Below are 17,903 nucleotides of genomic sequence, written 5' to 3'. Positions count from 1 at the left end.
AAAGATGAACTGTGACTGATAGCTAATCTAGTTTCCGAACAAAATTCTCCGTCCCCTATCTGCCCAGGGGGTGCAAGTGTACTCAATCAGATCCTCTCCTGTACCACTTGTGGGTTGGTCGCTGCTACCAGGCCTATCAGCTGGGCCACTCCTTCCCTGCCATATAGGTGGTCCTCTCTCAGGGGTCTGGTGAGCTCTGAGCTTTCCTCCTTTCCAGCTCAAGGCCTGCAGGTAGGCCCCATCCAACTGGGCCTCCTCACAGCCTCCTGCTCTTAGGCTCACATCTTCTACCTGCACTCTTCCTCCAACTCTCCACTGTCCTGCAACTGAACAGGCTCCAATACTTTTAAGGGTGTCCAGTCCCTTGTAAACCTCCTATTGGGGATTGGCTGGGATCCCTCACAATTGCAGCCAGCCACTCCTCAGATCCACCCACTGCCTCTAGGTCCCTCCTCTAAAAGCCCCAGAGCAAGGGTAAATTCCAGAGGGGCTGGCCTGCAGAGCTTCTCAGCCCTGTAATAGCCTCTGGCTATTAAACTTGGGCTGCTGCTGAGCCTCTGTCTAATCATTGGAGTCTAGCTCCCTCTAGCTAAACTAGGAGGGTGCTACACTGGTATATCTAAAGTCAAATATATATTTTTTTTTCATTTTGAAGAGTAATTTGTTTGCCCTTTTTGTTCCTTTAGGGAGAGTTGTCTTCACTTCCTGTCCTTTAAATGCTACCAAAGAAGAGAGCACATCTGTCAGGGCAAAGTTACTAGATTTTCAAAATTAATCTGAGCACCTCCTACTGACCATGCCCACTTTTAACCACTCCCACAAAATCATATTCCTAATTGAAGCCGCACCCAAAAAAATCATGCCCCTATTTTCAATATGCACTTAAATGATTGTTCACAATCTTTTGGAAGAAGAGGCAGACATTCAAGATATAAAGACAAAATGCCATGGGTGTCAAGAGCAGAGAAATGATGCGGTGTCCCACGACGGATGTGACCAAATTGTGGTAACAGTGAGATGGGCTTATAGGTGTATAGTTGCATAAAATATGAGTCTACTCTGCTTTGGGTCAAGAGGATTTTATGCACAGAGTGCAGGAGTCAGGAATGCATACCCCCAGAGTGCAGAGATCAGAAGTGCATAAAGTACAGAGTGCAGAAGTCAGGAGTGCATATCCTCCAGAACGCAGGGTTCAGGAGTGCATAATGTACAGAGTGCAGGGGTCAGGAGTGTATAACATAGATTGCAGGATTCAGGAGTGTGTAGTGCACAGAATGCAGGGGTTAGGAACACATAACATAGAATTCAGGGATAAGGAGTGCATAAAGAAAAGTGTGCAGGGATCAATAGTGCAAAAAAAGTGCAAATCATTCATCAATCCCACAAAAACAAATCTGAATTTTGACCTTTGGCAATTTTGTCAAAAATGCCCAATTTCAAAAACATTTTAAAGGAAATGAAAACTCTTACTGCTACTTAGCTTTCTCCTCTGCAAGCACATAGTACTGGCCAGGCTCAGTAAACCCTGTACCCATTCACTATATCTGGTCTCCCACAGTACACAGAACATGGAAGTGCAATTATTTATATAAATATAAACTGCTAAAAACCTTTTCTCATCAGCAGTATTCAGCAGTCTTCTGACTTCTATCAGTGTCCAGCAGAGCACTGGTTAAAGTTTGTAGGAGGAGGTTTCATTCTCTACTGATTGTCCTATGAGGCTGCAGAACCCCTGACCCTCTAACTGGAAAGCACTGATTGGCCCTGTTCTGATCACATGCACCCTCCCCCCCAAAAAAACAAAAAAAATTGTCTAGCAATACACACCAAACTGAGCATGTGCAGCTTGCCCCCAAAGGCCCTGTTCTATCAGCAGATGGATTGGGGACAGTAGAAGAAGGTGAGGATCAGAGAAGACAGGATCAAATATCCTTTTTACGCAGTGCAGAGGATTAACCCCTTAGGTTCCGCAGTGAGAATATCAACCATGCTTTACTGCAGACTGATTTTACCGTTGTGGGTTTAGTAACACTTTAAATGCATATCTTTCAAATATTTAACAATATAAACTGCTAAGCCAACAAAGAATTCAAATTCAACAAAGAATTCATGAGCTACCGCTCACACTAACTGCAAGATGTTCCCTTTGTATAATGAACCAAATGTGTCTTACTACTGAACACCACACAAGCGGTGGCAGTATTTATCAAGCTGTGTGTGCTTGAGTTATGCTTCTAGGTTTTTTGAAATTTATTTCTGCGATTTAAAAGAAAATAAAAACACTGAGCTAGATGGAAAAAAAAATGAGAACATAGCTAAATCTTTTGCAATAAATGCAATCCTTAGTGCACAAATGAAGAGTATGTAGTGAGCGGAGCCAGGCCCATTAATTTCAACAACATCTGTCACAATCTATAGATACAAACACCATAAAAATATTGGAAATCGTCTTCCTTGAAGTAATGGAGAAGATTTGAAAATATCACAAAAATGTTGTAAACGGATTTCTTGATATAGTATGATTGGTTTGCTATAGAACTCTAGGATGGCATCTATGTATCTATGTATCTATCTCCGATCTATCTATCTATCTATCTATCTATCTATCTATCTATCTATCTATCCATCTATCTCCGATCTATCTATCTATCTATCTATCTATCTATCTATCTATCTATCTATCTATCTCCTATCTATTTTATCTATCTATCTATCTATCTATCTATCTATCTATTTATATATCTATCTATCTGTCTGTCTCCTATCTACCTATCTATCTATCTATCTATCTATCTATCTATCTATCTATCTATCTCCTATCTATCTATCTATCTATCTATCTATTTATATATCTATCTATCTGTCTGTCTCCTATCTACCTATCTATCTATCTATCTATCTATCTATCTATCTATCTATCTATCTCCTATCTATCTATCTATCTATCTATCTCCGATCTATCTATCTATCTATCTATCTATCTATCTATCTATCTATCTCCTATCTATCTATGTATCTATCTATCTACCTATCTATCTATCTATCTATCTATCTATCTCCTATCTATCTATCTATCTATCTATCTATCTCCGATCTATCTATCTATCTATCTATCTATCTATCTATCTATCTATCTCCTATCTATCTATCTATCTATCTATCTATCTATCTCCTATCTATCTATCTCCGATCTATCTATCTATCTATCTATCTATCTATCTATCTATCTATCTATCTATCTCTATCTATCTATCTATCTCCTATCTATCTATCTATCTATCTATCTATCTCCGATCTATCTATCTATCTATCTATCTATCTATCTATCTCCTATCTATCTATCTATCTATCTATCTCCTATCTATCTATCTATCTATCTATCTATCTATCTATCTATCTATCTCCGATCTATATATCTATCTATCTCCTATCTATCTATGTATCTATCTATCTATCTCCTATCTATCTATCTATCTATCTATCTATCTATCTATCTCCGATCTATCTATCTATCTATGTTGTAAATGTTGTAAACGGGTTTCTTGATATAGTATGATTGGTTTGCTATAGAACTCTAGGATGGCACCTATGTATCTATCTATCTATCTATCTATCTATCATTGTGTCTCTCTTAAGCCGGTCATACATGTATCAAAATTTGACCAGTTCAACAAGAACAGGCTAAGATTCGATTCAAGTAAAGGCAGCCTGATTGTACAACCAGTCTTTTGGAGTTTATACATTCGATTACTGCTGGCGGCTATACTTGCTAGCATTAATCATTGTGTTCTGCTGCCCGGGAATTTTCTTTCCTTCCACCAATGGTGTGAATAAAACCTGACTGTATCGTCACTGATTATATAAAATAAACCTACAACTTTTTTTCCCCTATGACTATGACCAATAGGGAGTATGACACATTTTCACAGCTTCCACCCAGAAGTACTATAGCTCAGTGTCAGGGCATGAAATCCCTGTACCAGCACTACCTCCGTCACAGCACATTGCCCATCAGGTGACAAGCAATTGCACACAGTACAAATAAATGCCATTAAAAAGACATTTGCTTTCACGGATCTGTGTGTGATGCTGGAGATCAGAGCTTGGTGGCAATTACCTTACCACACAGATTTATCAAGTGACTGAGGCATGTATAAATTGTGTTCCTTTTCTTTTAACAGTGGGTGTTTATTTGTATGTCTGATTTATATCATGTAATAAATAAATATAAATTATCAATGATAGATAGATAGATAGATAGATAGATAGATAGATAGATAGATAGATACACTATATTGCCAAAAGTATTGGATGCCTCTCCAGCTCATTGGATTCAGGTGTTCCGATCCCCTCCATGGCCACAGGTGTATAAAATCATCACCTACGCATACAGACTGCTTCTACAAACATTTGTGATAGAATGGGTCGCTCTCAGGAGCTCAGTGAATTCAATCGTGGCCCCGTGATAGGTTGTCACCTGTGCAATAAGTCCATCCGTGACATTTCCTTGCTATTAAATATTCCACGGTCAACTGTGCAGTGGTGTAAAGCACACCACCACTGGACTCTGGAGCAGTGGAAACATATTTTCTGGAGTGAGGAATCACACTTCTCTGTCTGGCAATCCGATGGACTTTCTGGCTTTGTTGTCAGGAGAACGCTGCTTGCCTGGTTGCATTGTGCCAAGTGTAAAGTGTGGTGGAGGGGGGATTAAGGTGTGGAGTTGTTTTTCAGAGGTTGGGCTTGGCCCCCAAGTTCCAGTGAAAAGAACTGTTAAGGCATAAGTATACCAAGACATTTTGGACAATTTCATGCTCCCAACTTTGTGGGAAGAGTTTTGGGATGGCCCCTTCTTGTTCCAACATGACTGCGCACCAGTGCACAAAGCAAGGTCCATAAAGACATGGATCAGCGAGTTTGGGGTGGAAAAACCTGACTGGCCTGCACAGAGTCCTGACCTCAACCCCACAGAATACTTTTGGGATGAATTAGAGCGGAGACTGTGAGCCAGACCTTATCGTCCGACATCAGTGCCTGACCTCACAAATGTGCTTCTGGAAGAATGGTCAAACCTTCCCATAGACACCCTCCTAAACCTTGTGGACAGCCTTCCCAGAAGAGTTGAAGTTGTTATAGCTGCAAAGGGTGGGGCCAACTCAATATTGAACCCTACGGACTAAGACTGGGGGGCCATTAAAGTTCATGTGAGTGTAAAGGCTGGCACATGAACTTTTTATTTTTGTTCATTCTTTTATTTTGGCAAAGCTTTATATATACAATCAAGTGGTCATCAAGAGCATGTCAAGTTATCACATGATACAGCCATCGTGTAACACACAAGCATCTAATATAAAAGACACACCAGAGGCTAAAACTAGCACTGAACATAAACAGCTTCCTCAATACCGCTTTGCATAAAGTATGATACTTTTAACTAATATAAAAGGGCCTTTAGGCCTGAAAGAGAACAAACAGAACTAAAACAGAACATAGATAACATTAGTCTATGTTCAGGTATCTACATCTGGTACAAGGCTCCTGGGAAGGGACCAATTCACAAATTAAATCTGGAAAAGATCATTCAACTGAGTTGACAGATTAGCAAAATAGTAAGAAAAGGAGGAGGAGAGAGAAGAGGGAGAGAAGAAGTGAAAAAAAAAGGGGGGGGGGAATTACTGAAGGTGATTCTAAAGGCTGTGTGCAGCATCCCCCCAGTACTCACCTAAGCCCCCTCTTGATCCAGCGATGTGCACTCGAGTCTCACCGGAGTTATCCCGGGACTCCCTCTTCTCATTGGCTGAGACAGAAATGGGAGCCATTGTCTCCCACTGTTGTCAATCACAACCAGTGAGCCAATGAGAAGAGAGAGGGGGTGGGGCCAAGCCGCTGCTATGTGTGTGAATGGACACACAGAGCAGCAGGTGCCCCGATAGCAAAAAATTAAGGAACACTTTGAAAACACGTCAGACCTCAATGAGGAAAAATCTCCTGCTGGATATCTATACTGATATGGACGGGGTAGTGTGTTAGGAACGTAAGGATGCCCCATTGTTTGATGGAAATGAAACTTAACCTACAGAGGACTGAATTCAAAGACACCCTGAAAATCAAAGTGAAAAAATGATGCAGCAGGTGAGTCCAATTTGCTTAAGTTTCATTGCAGCAACTCAGAATGGTCCTCAGTAGTTTGTATGGCCCCCACGTGCTTGTATGTATGCCTGACAACGTCGGGGGAGGCTCCTAATGAGACAACGGATGGTGTCCTGGGGGAATTCCTCCCAGATCTGGACCAGGGAATCACTGAGCTCCTGGACAGTCTGAGGTGCAATCTGGCGGCATCGGATAAACTGATACATCATATCCCAGAGGTGTTCTGTTGGATTTAAGTCAGGGGGGAATTGGGGCCATTCAATAGTATCAATACCTTCATCCTCCAGGAACTGCCTGCATACTCTTGCCACAAGAGGCCAGGCATTGACTTGCACTAGGAGGAACCCTGGACCCCCTGCACCAGCGTACGGTCTAACAATGGGTCCAAGGATTTCATCCCCATACCTAATGGCAGTCAGGGTGCCATTGTCTAGCCTGTAGAGGTCTGTGCGTCCCTCCATGGATATGCCTTCCAAGACCATCACTGACCCACCACCAAAACGGTCATGCTGAACGATGTTACAAGCAGCATAACGTTCTCCACGGCTTCTCCAGACCCTTTCACGTCTGTCACATGTGCTCAGGGTGAACCCGCTCTCATCTGTGAAAAGCACAGGGTGTCAGTGGTGGACCTGCCAATTTTGGTGTTTAATGGCAAATGCCAATCAAGCTCTATGGTGCCGGGCAGTGAGCACAGGGCCCACTAGAGGATGTCGTGCCCTCAGGCCACCCTTATGAAGTCTGCTTTTGATTGTTTGGTCAGAGACATTCAGACCAGTGGCCTGCTGGAGGTCATTTTTTAGGGCTCTGGCAGTGCTCATCCTATTCTTCCTTGCACAAAGGAGCAGAAACTGGTCCTGCTGATGGGTTAAGGACCTTCTAGGGCCCTGTCCAGCTCTCCTAGAGTAACTGTCTGTCTCATGGAATCTCCTCCATGCTCTTGAAACTGTGCTGGGAGACACAGCAAACCTTCTGGCAATGGCACGTATTGATGTGCCATCCTGGAGGAGTTGGACTGCCTGTGCAACCTCTGTAGGGTCCAGGTATCGTCTCATACTACCAGTAGTGACCCTGACCCTAGCCAAATGCAAAACTAGTGAAAAACAGCCAGAAAAGATGAGCAGGTGAAAAATGTCAGTGGCCTCCACCTGTAAAACCATTCCTGTCTTGGGGATCATCTCATTGTTGCCTATCTAGTGCACCTGTTGTTAATTTCATTAACACCAAAGCAACTGAAATTGATTAACAACCCCCTCTGCTACTTAACTGACCAGATCAATATCCCAGTTTCATTGACTTGATGCTAGACTCTGATTAACAAGTGTTCCTTTCATTTTTTTGAGCAGTGTATAAACAGTGGTAAGAGTAAATTGCAAACTGCATAAACCAATAATAAAATACTATACTACATTAAATCCACAGTAGCACAAGATAAAATCTGGTTGCCTGCTAAAGGTAACAGTCTTTGCACTTATTGATTCTTTACTAAATAAACATTTCCTTATGTTACCAACTGTGGAATGCTCCAACAAATTACACAATGTATACTGTACTTATTTTCCACCATAATTTGCAAATAAATTCTTTCCAAATCAGCCAATATGATTGTCTGGATTTTTTTTTCTCATTTTGTCTCTCATAGTTGAGGTCTACCTATGATGCCAATTACAGGCCTCTCTCATCTTTTTAAGTGGGAGAACTTGCACAATTGGTGGCTGACTAAATACTTTTTTGCCCCACTGTATGTAATTATGACATGTGTCTACAAGTCTGTACGAGAGCAACTTACTTTTTTGTAGACAGATATAGGCATTGCCATAGTCCAATATTCTGCAGAACAACAAGGCGCGCTGTGCCCGGGTAAGAAATCCTCATAGATACCACTGTGCTGCAGGTGACACCACTCTGCTGGGTCTGGATGCTGGCTGTGTATGTGAAGGATCCAGAAAAGAAGGCTGGAATGAAAGGTGTCAGGCGCGATGACATCACAGGACGAGCTGCGACTCAGTTCTGAACGTGCACATTGGTGATGGCTGCTGGGGGGGCTGGGGGTAGCGATCTGCTCAAGTGCCCACAGAGAGGGTTCTGCATGTCAGCTGTGGCACGGGTGCCATAGGTTCGTCATCGCTGAGATAGAGAGATACAAAGTAGCATTCTTTATAAACGTTGTTCAGACAGGAAATAGATATATAAAATAACATTCTTTAGACACAATGTTAAGACAGAAGATAGAGAGATACAAAGTAACATTGTTTATAAACATTGTTCAGACAGGAGATATATTAAGTTACATCAATTATAGAGATGTGCTCAGTGGAAAAATGTGTTTCTTTTCAGGTTTGTTCATTAAGTTATTCTTTTCATCATATACATTATGTTAGAATGATTTATTTTCAGAATCCGTTTTGTATAATCGTTATTTTCAAATTGATTCATAATTCGAGTTTCAAGATTCGAAGTTTGAATTTTAATATTCAAATATTCAAATTTTGAAATGTACATTTCGGAAAACAAATATATTGGTTCTATTTTATTCTATTCTATACCATTCTATTCTACTTATTTCTATTGTTTTTGGTTCTATTCTATTTTATTTTATTCTATTTGATTATATTCTTTTCTTTTCTATTCTATTTTATTCTATTCTGTTCTATTCTATTAGGCAGCTTAAGTAGGAATCATCAACATATTTAATTTTTTTTTCTATACTGTATTTATTGCAACATGTTTCCATTTCAAATTCAAATTAATTTTCAAATTCAAATTTGAATTAATTTTTTAATTTGAATTCAAATTAATTTTCGAATTTAAATTCAAATTCATTTTTGAATGCGGATAGTTCATTTCGTTATAATTTATTTTGGATTTGTTGAAATTCTATTGTGATTTCGAAATGCGGATACATTCGAATCTCAGAATAACAAAATATTTGTACGAATTTTGATTAATAAGGAAACAAATTGTACATGTGTAACCATTTATAATCATTGTTCAGACAGGAAATAGAGTAGATATTTTTTCTTCTTTCTTCTTCTGTTTCACTTATCTGCAGATCAAAGAGATGAGTTTTAACCGCATTTGATGTCAGTTAAACCAATTTCACAAGTAAAAAAAAAATATTTGTTTTCTTAATGAAATTCATGCCTATTTATCCCCTTGTTAAAGGCTAAGTTAATTAAAGAAAATAAATAAATAAATATAATGGCGCCTATGGAAAGAGAGAGAAAAAATATATATATATGTATGGGTCACTAATTGATATACCAGCTGCAAAATCCACCATAAATAAATAAAGTGTAACAAATAACACAAAAAATATAATTTGCGCTAGTAAATAAATATTAAAATATACCTGTGAACAAAAAAATATAAAATATTATCCATGTAAGTAATACTTATAAATACATATAAAGATTTTTTTTATATATAAAAAAGTGTCCAAAAAAACAGTCCAAATTTGAGATGTGTAATACAGATCCAAAAACGTGCACAAAAAATATAAATGTGACAATCCACCACCAAAAGTACTAAATAAACTCACCGGAGCTATAAAAAACTGAAGAATATATTGCTCTGGGAGCGGAGGTATTAGTAGACTAATAGACCATTCATGGATGTGTCTTCAGGGAGTAATATTCTGCAGAACCCAGATCCAAGCAGACCAATTTTAATGGAGCGAATGCTCTAGAATCGAATACCACTAAGGAAATCCACTTCTCCAAAAAGATCACCCTAATCGTATCCAAGAGGGAAAATGCCAGACACTCGGAAGAAATAAAAGAACTTCATGGTGCAGTATTATTAAAAAACAGCTTCCTTTATTATGCACTCATTGCACTTATCTCAAAAGGTGTCCCAGCCGACACCAGCGTTAACAGCATACAGGAATCACAGTGAAAAATGAACCTAGCCACTCGGCACATGCGCAGTAGCTCGCTGGGAAACTTAATGACGTCACATCAATCAAGCCCCACCCTACGCGTTTCATCATCGACGTCCTCACGGAGCGGACGTGAGGACGTCGATGACGAAACGCGTAGGGAGGGGCTTGATTGATGTGACGTCATTACGTTTCCCAGTGAGCTGCTGCGCATGTGCCGAGTGGCTGGGTTTGTTTTTCACTGTGTTTCCTGTATGCTGTTAACGCTGGTGTTGGCTGGGACACCTTTTGAGATAAGTGCAATGAGTGCATAATAAAGGAAGCTGTTTTTTAATAATACTGCACCATGAAGTTCTTTTATTTCTTCCGAGTGTCTGGCATTTCCCCTCTTGGATACGATTAGGGTGATCTTTTTGGAGAAGTGGATTTCCTTAGTGGTATTCGATTCTAGAGCATTCGCTCCATTGAAATTGGTCTGCTTGGATCTGGGTTCTGCAGAATATTACTCCCTGAAGACACATCCATGAATGGTCTATTACTCTACTAATACCTCCGCTCCCAGAGCAATATATACTTCAGTTTTTTATAGCTCTGGTGAGTTTATTTAGTACTTTTGGTGGTGGATTGTCACATTTATATTTTTTGTGCACGTTTTTGGATCTGTATTACACATCTCAAATTTGGACTGTTTTTTTGGACACTTTTTTATATATAAAAAAATTCTTTATATGTATTTATAAGTATTATTTACATGGATAATATTTTATATTTTTTTGTTCACAGGTATATTTTAATATTTATTTACTAGCGCAAATTATATTTTTTGTGTTAATTAAAGAAAATAGCCTGTGCAGCCAAAGGGCCCCAGAAGATAACAGAAAACTCCCCTTTAGGCCATGTGCACCCCCAAAGAAGCCCCTTAGATAGCTTTGCCTCATCATGTCCTTTTGCAAGGATGCTTCAGCTTTTAAACAAAGGTTTTACATAACTGAATAAATGTAAGCACCCCTGTTAGCAGTAAATTGTTCAAATCAACCTTCTATCGGTACAATTTTGCTGGACAGCTTGGCATGGATCAGGGGTGGACTGACCATTTGGAAACTTGGGCACTGCCCCAGGGCCCGGGGTCAGTTGGGGGCCCCATGAGATGCCCCTGGTACCTTTTTCATAGTCTTTTTTGAGTTTGGGCAAGGACACAGGGGCCCCATGATCCCCTATTGCCCGGGGGCCCCATGAGTTGTCAGTCCGCCCCTGGCCAGGATGGAAGTTGAAGAATAACAGACTGGTTGAATCACCAGGTGAAAATAAAGAAACAGCCACTAACTTCAATATGCAATATTGCTTTTTTTTGTGGGGGGGGGAGCTCATACCACTTTAAACACTCTGGTGAAATTAAACAATGATATTTATGGTGCAGTTTGTCAATAGTATTAACACAGCAGTATTTGCTTTTCTGAGTCCCCTCTGTAACATAATGTTGTTACCTGGTGATCCTACCACTGAGTCTATTGTTTTTCAGCTTCCTTTAAAAGAACAAGCTATCCGGAAAATTTGACAGTTAGAAGGTAGAGACAAACCATTTACCCCTTGCAGGAGTGCTTACAGTGATCGACTTTTATTCATTATTGTAAAACCTTTATCCCAAAAGGAAGAAAATTGGTGCTGTAACTTCTTAATAGGTGTTGAGCTGTAATTTGTTAGTCACTTATGTAAAGACTATCTAAATCTACTAGTCTATCTAATAAAACCTGCTCCAATGGCTAATAATACTGCTGTCCAAGGGTGGCTTTGTTGCTCTATCATAGATACAGTGGAGTTGTGAATGTAGCCACCCAAGACAGGAGGTGTTTTACTGGCTGATCACCACTAATGCAGCCACCACATCCAAAACTTGGTAAGTTACAATATTATAAACTTTTGTTTTCGGGTCAGGGGTGGACTGACCATTTGGAAACTCGGGCACTGCCCGAGGGCCCGGGGTCAGTAGGGGGCCCCATGAGATGCCCCTGGTACCTTTTTCATAGGCTTCTTTGAGTTTGGGCAAGGACACAGGGGCCCCATGATCCCCTATTGCCCGGGGGCCCCATGAGTTGTCAGTCCGCCCCTGTTTGGGGTTTAGTTACACTTTAAAGAAATAGTTTTGTCCAAACAAGATGGTGTTAATACATTTTTGAAAAGTTTAAAATTAATAGGGCTTTCACTAGAACAATTCCGAAAACAGACATTCCAGATAGAAAATCAAAATAAAACAATGGGCAACATGCAGGCTTTGTGAGTCAGCATTCCTTGGAAAACTTTTCACCGGCCAATACGACTTTATGCCTTATGCAGAGCAAGAGCTTAATTAAATTGTTGAACTTTTCGAGACGGTTCTTTGGCTGTGTGAATTGAGTTCTGCATCAGCCAGCAGAATTAGGAGTGTGCATTGTCTCCATTTTCAGCTGACCGGTTTTCCGGATGGAGTTGGCTGTGCTGCTGATGCATTGCATGCCCAAGGCTGAAGCTGTTGTTTAAGTTAATACACTTTGGAGCACAGAGGATGGAGTTTGTAGCCGGAGTAGAAAATGTACAACCTGCCATGACTTTAGAAAAATTCTTTGTCGCCCTGGGACATTCAGGACCACGGACAGCTCCTTGTGTTATTGTATTGCAAGGATACCGCTGTCCATTTCATCAATGTCCAGATGACGTCTCCACGCCATTATGTGACTCAATTTGAAGGGTTTTTTTTCTTTCTCTCTTTTACTGCGGGCTGTGATGAGTTTTAGAGGAGATTCTATGAAGCTGAGCGTTAAATTTACTAATATCTTAATTTATCAAGATGGGTATGGGGGCTTTTTTTTTTACAAAAGGGTTTGTACAACTCCACTCTGAAACATAAAAAATAATGTGTTGATTGGAATTAAGCCCAATTCCCACAAAAACGTATCTTTTTTTCATTAGTTTTTTTCAATTATTTAGATTCTTTGTTTTGGCTTTACTACCGTCCTTGACCCAACTCTGGTAGGAAAGATGGCGCTCCCGATATCCAGAAAACTGCAAAGTATGGTTCAAAAAAAAATATTTTTATAGGTGTAAACATATTGTAGGTGCTGATTAGGGATGCAAAATATTGAAAGCAATTTAATACTTTAGAAGCCATTCCCATCCAATAGCACACAGCAACAGCCCTGAAGAAGGGGGAGTTCTTTCCCCCAAAACTCTTTGGTTTGATGTATATGTTTACACCTGCAATAAATGTCTTTTGAACCATACATGTAAAGTTGCAGTTTTCTGGACACTGGGTGCTCCTTCTTTCCTACCCAAGTCTTCTCGCTGAAATGACCACAAAGCTGTATTGGAAAGGTAGCAGCCCAAGCCCCTAAGAGGGTCCACCACCACCACAACCACTGGAAGGGATCGCTTATCCTTTGCCCACACAATCACCCACCCATGACTAGTGACTAATCCAGTCAGTCCAACCTGGTCTCCAATACAAACCATATAATTGACTCAGTTCGGGAGATTAGTCATGAAACAAACAAAACGTACACTGCAGGTATAAAATAAAGGCACCTAGAGGTGACGGCACATACCTTCAGTGTCCTGCAAAGCCCTCCTGTCAAGTTGAATGCCTGGTTGTTCTCCAGAATGCACTGGGAATTCAAGAGGCACTGGGAACTTTTAGAGGTGTTCATGAAGACAGATAAAAGTAAAATTCAAACTAGCTCAATAGTTTTAACTGAGCATCTCACACACAGCAAGGCTTTCCTCGATGGGTACTACACAGTAGCTCAAACCATAGGAATATAGAAAGGAGTGCAAGACCAAAACCAAATGAAAGAGTCCACAATAATTTTAATTGTGGGTAAAACAAAATCATATAAAACAGTCGATTAATTTAGGGGGCAACGCCACTCCCCCTGGAATGGAAAGATCTATATTAGTACCAGTATGGAACTCTTCTCTTGAGGTAACAACTTGAGAGCAAATGCTGAGCCTCCAATGCTACTCAGCAACTGGTGTCAAGTTGTTTTTCCATGTTTAATACTGGGTCTAATATACATCTGTGAACTCACTGTATTCTAGAAGTCCTGTCAGGGATGCGGGTGTGACCAGAGGTGTGTGTACTGACACAGGGAAACGCAAGCTTCAGATATGGTATAAATAAGACAATTTATTAAGACTAACAATACAAATATAAACGCAGTGCACCAAACCCCAAGCTAACACAAATACATACAACAAGGTGAAACAAACCCAAACCTAAACTGATATAGATACACAGGTACATACACATATAGAGCACAACGTAGTCAGGCAGGCCGGGTCGATAACTATCGGGCAGGTAGGTACAGGAGGAGCAGGCGGAGAGTAGTCAGGTCACGAGCTGGGTACAGCAACTAACGGACAGGTAGGTACAGGGGGTCAGGCAGAGAATGGTCAGGGTCACAAGCCAGGGATCAAACAGGAGAAGTCAGCAGAGGTCAGGATCAGGCAGGGTCGGCAACAAGTCAGGCAGAAACAGGAACAGGAACGCAGGTTACAAGATACAGGGGCCCATGGAAAAACACACACCAAGGCACAGACTCCAGGTCTGGCCATCCCTTAAATACACCTGCAATCAGCCCCAGGTGATGGCTAATTGCCGAAGTGAGCCTCTGGTTGTTGAGAGCACCCGCTGGCCAGCCCTGGTACTGCAGCCCACAAGGCAGGTGAGTCCCACCACTATTGGCAAGTCCATTCCTGACAAGTCCATCCAAGTTTTCTCCTGTGTTGAGCCCTGATATCACGTAGGCAGTGACAGTAGCAGTAAAGAGGTTAGCAGGTAGTTAGCTGAAACTGTACAAGCAGATCCCCTTAGCGGATGATGCATGCTCACCTGAGGTCTAAGCACTAACTGATAGTCAGCAAAGCTTCTGATGTAAAAGATGGCTTTTGCTGCATGTTAGTACCAGGCCACAGTTCTCAGGATCACCCCATCAAGAGGTGAACAAGCCAGGGTTCAGTAGAAGATGTAGCAGGCAGGGATTGAAAAGAAACATAGTCAGTAAACAAGCCAAAGGTCAGTAACAGGCTGTAGTTGGATGGGATGAGATGGAAGCCTAGCCAATGAACAAGCCAAAAGTCTGTAACAAGTGGTAGCAAAGATAAAGACAACAGCAGCCAGCTCTTCAAGGAGCAAGATATTGGCTGGAGAAAGCACAGCAATATGGCAAACAGGAAATGTAGAGACATGGCTTAAATCAGAATGTTCATGGGTAGAGCAAAGAGTTCAAGATTCAAGAGAAACAATACACAAGGTAAGGTTGTCCAAGGAATCAGGTAGGGAGCTGTCCAGCATCCCTGGTAGCAGAGTGAGAAGAGCTACAGCCAGCCACTGCAGAGGTTGAAGGTTCAGACCCAGTTTCTGATGAAGGGGAAGTGAGATTGACCCAAAAACATGTTGGCTGATTTTCTATCATTTTTTTAACCAAAAATTAAAATTACTTTTGAATCTTTCAACCAGTTTTGTTCTGGCGCTCCTTTCTGCATTTCTGTGGTTTGAGTTGCTAGTCATTTGACAGTCACATTTTCAACTCTTCCATACAGTGTTACCATGAGTTGCCCCATCACTATGCTGGACTGGCACCATGGCCAATAGAGATGTGCAGAGTGCATGTGGGGCTTGGAAGTTTGGAAGTTTGGCACTTTCTTGACTGCTTATAGGAATTCTGAGACATTCAATCAAGCCGGGAATTAAAGTCTACCAACCAAGACATGCTTGCACTTTATACCTGCAGTAGATTTTTATTACAGATTCTCCTTCAAGTGATCTTGTTACTAGATAACTCAAAATAAAATAGCAGCATCCTTTAAAAGAAGGGTGCTCCTACTTACCTTAATGGTGGACCATAGCTCTGATCTAGCCTCTCTTGCAGAGCCGCTGAAATTCAACACATCCAGAAGCGTCAGATGGCTTGTCCCTTACTGTGTGCTATGGTTCCTCCCACATGCCTCTATATCACTACTGAGTCCTGTAGGAACCACATTACACAGTGTTGGGACTTGCTATCTTAAGCACCCAGAATTGTTGGATCACAGTGATGGCCAAGTCTATGCAAGAGAGTGAAGATTGGAGTTACCACCCACCAAGAAGTTAATTATGAGTAATCTTTTTGTAGTTTGAGTTCTCCGGTGACAGTCACATTAAAGAGAATCTGTCATGAAACAAAAAAAAAACAAAACAATTGCAATTTTAAATGAAGACCCCTCTACGTAGGTACCCTCAGCAGACTCTTCTTCTTTTACAGCCAAAGCACAATCCAGTAAAGCACAACAATTCAAAATTTTCAACATACGCCATCCTTAGAATAGGTCTACATTCCAGGTTGAGATTTACCTCTGGTGGCCACCTCGCTCACTGCAAACACTTTCATTATTTCCTTAATGGCACCAATTAACTGAAAATGGCAAATCAAATGCTAGAAGGTTCCCCAACACAGGACTATGTAATGAAAGGTTGTAGTACTATCCATAAGCGTTGTGATAGTCATTCCTAGTAGATTTGACTTGATAAGTAAGCCTGAGATTTGCATAATATCTATAGCTGCTTTTACTTTGAAACTAAAGATAATGTTAGGGCTATGGTATACTAGTGATCCTGTTGCTGATAATCCAGGATCAGGAATACCATACAGGGCTAAAGAGAGTAGAGAAACACTTACCTGTGGGGGGCGTCTATACTGGGTGGAGAGTACCGAAGACTTAGACTGGGAAGGAGGGTGTGTATTAGGGAGGGTTTGTACTGGGATGGTCCATACTGGGGTATCTATATTGAAGGATTATACTGTGAGGGAGAGTCTGTACTAGCAAAGGTTTGTTATGGGGAGGATCTGTACTGGGGATCTGTACTGAAGGGTTAGACAGAGGGAAGGTCTGTACTGGGGAGGGTGTGTATTGGGGGGTCTGCACTGGGGTATCTGTACCTGAAGGGTTAGACAGAGGGAAGGTCTGTACTGGGGAGGGTGTGTATTGGGGGGGGGGTCTGCACTTGGTTATCTGTACCTGAAGGGTTAGACAGAGGGAAGGTCTGTACTGGGGAGGGTGTGTATTGGGGGGGGGGGGTCTGCACTGGGGTATCTGTACCTGAAGGGTACTATGCTGCCCTAATCTGATACTTTCTGGCCCTAGTTTGATAATATATTTGCCTTGACTGACACTATACTGATCTCTGTTATGCATTGTGTGGGGAGGAGGAACTCTGCTGACTGTGCCCAGGCTGTGTGCAGTACAGGGGTGGGAGAAGGAGCAGTGCCCCTGTCCTCTGCTCTGCCAGCAGTGGTGATCCCTGTCCTCTGCCCCCCTGACCTCACATCCTCTGCCCCCCTTGACATTTTTTTACTGCACCCCCACATCGGACAGGCTAGATCCGGCCCTGAGCCTAAGGCTCCTTGAGTTTAAATTGGACAGAATTCTGTGCATTGAAAAGTGTTTCTCATTAAAAAAAGTTATGTGTTGCTTTGGAAGGTTCATTGAAAGTTTCACAGATATTTCCTTTGTTATTTGTAATTTGCATTTTTTGTCAGCCAGATTGCAAGTTATAACAGCTGACCTTTCTTATATATCTGCTTAATTAAAAATAAAATAAAAATGTGTGCGACAAAAATGTTCTGGTTCTTTGTTTTCATTGTAAATAGTACATGGTACTGTGAAATAAATATCTGTTGTAATTTAAATAATGAATATAACATCAGTAAAAAAAATAATATAAAGTTAATACCTAGAAATTACAATATAAACAACAGATGGTATGGTATGGTATGGTATGGTATGGTACGGTAGTAAGGAAGCCCAATTCTATTTTTTATGATTATTTTTACCAGACTTGGGTGCAAGGCTAATAGATCTCCCA

Source organism: Staurois parvus, unplaced genomic scaffold (genome assembly GCF_062004578.1).
Source record: "Staurois parvus isolate SC_StPar_1 unplaced genomic scaffold, SC_StPar_1.0 ptg001263l, whole genome shotgun sequence".
Taxonomy (NCBI): Eukaryota; Metazoa; Chordata; class Amphibia; order Anura; family Ranidae; genus Staurois; species Staurois parvus.
Note: the sequence above shows the minus strand (reverse complement) of the source record.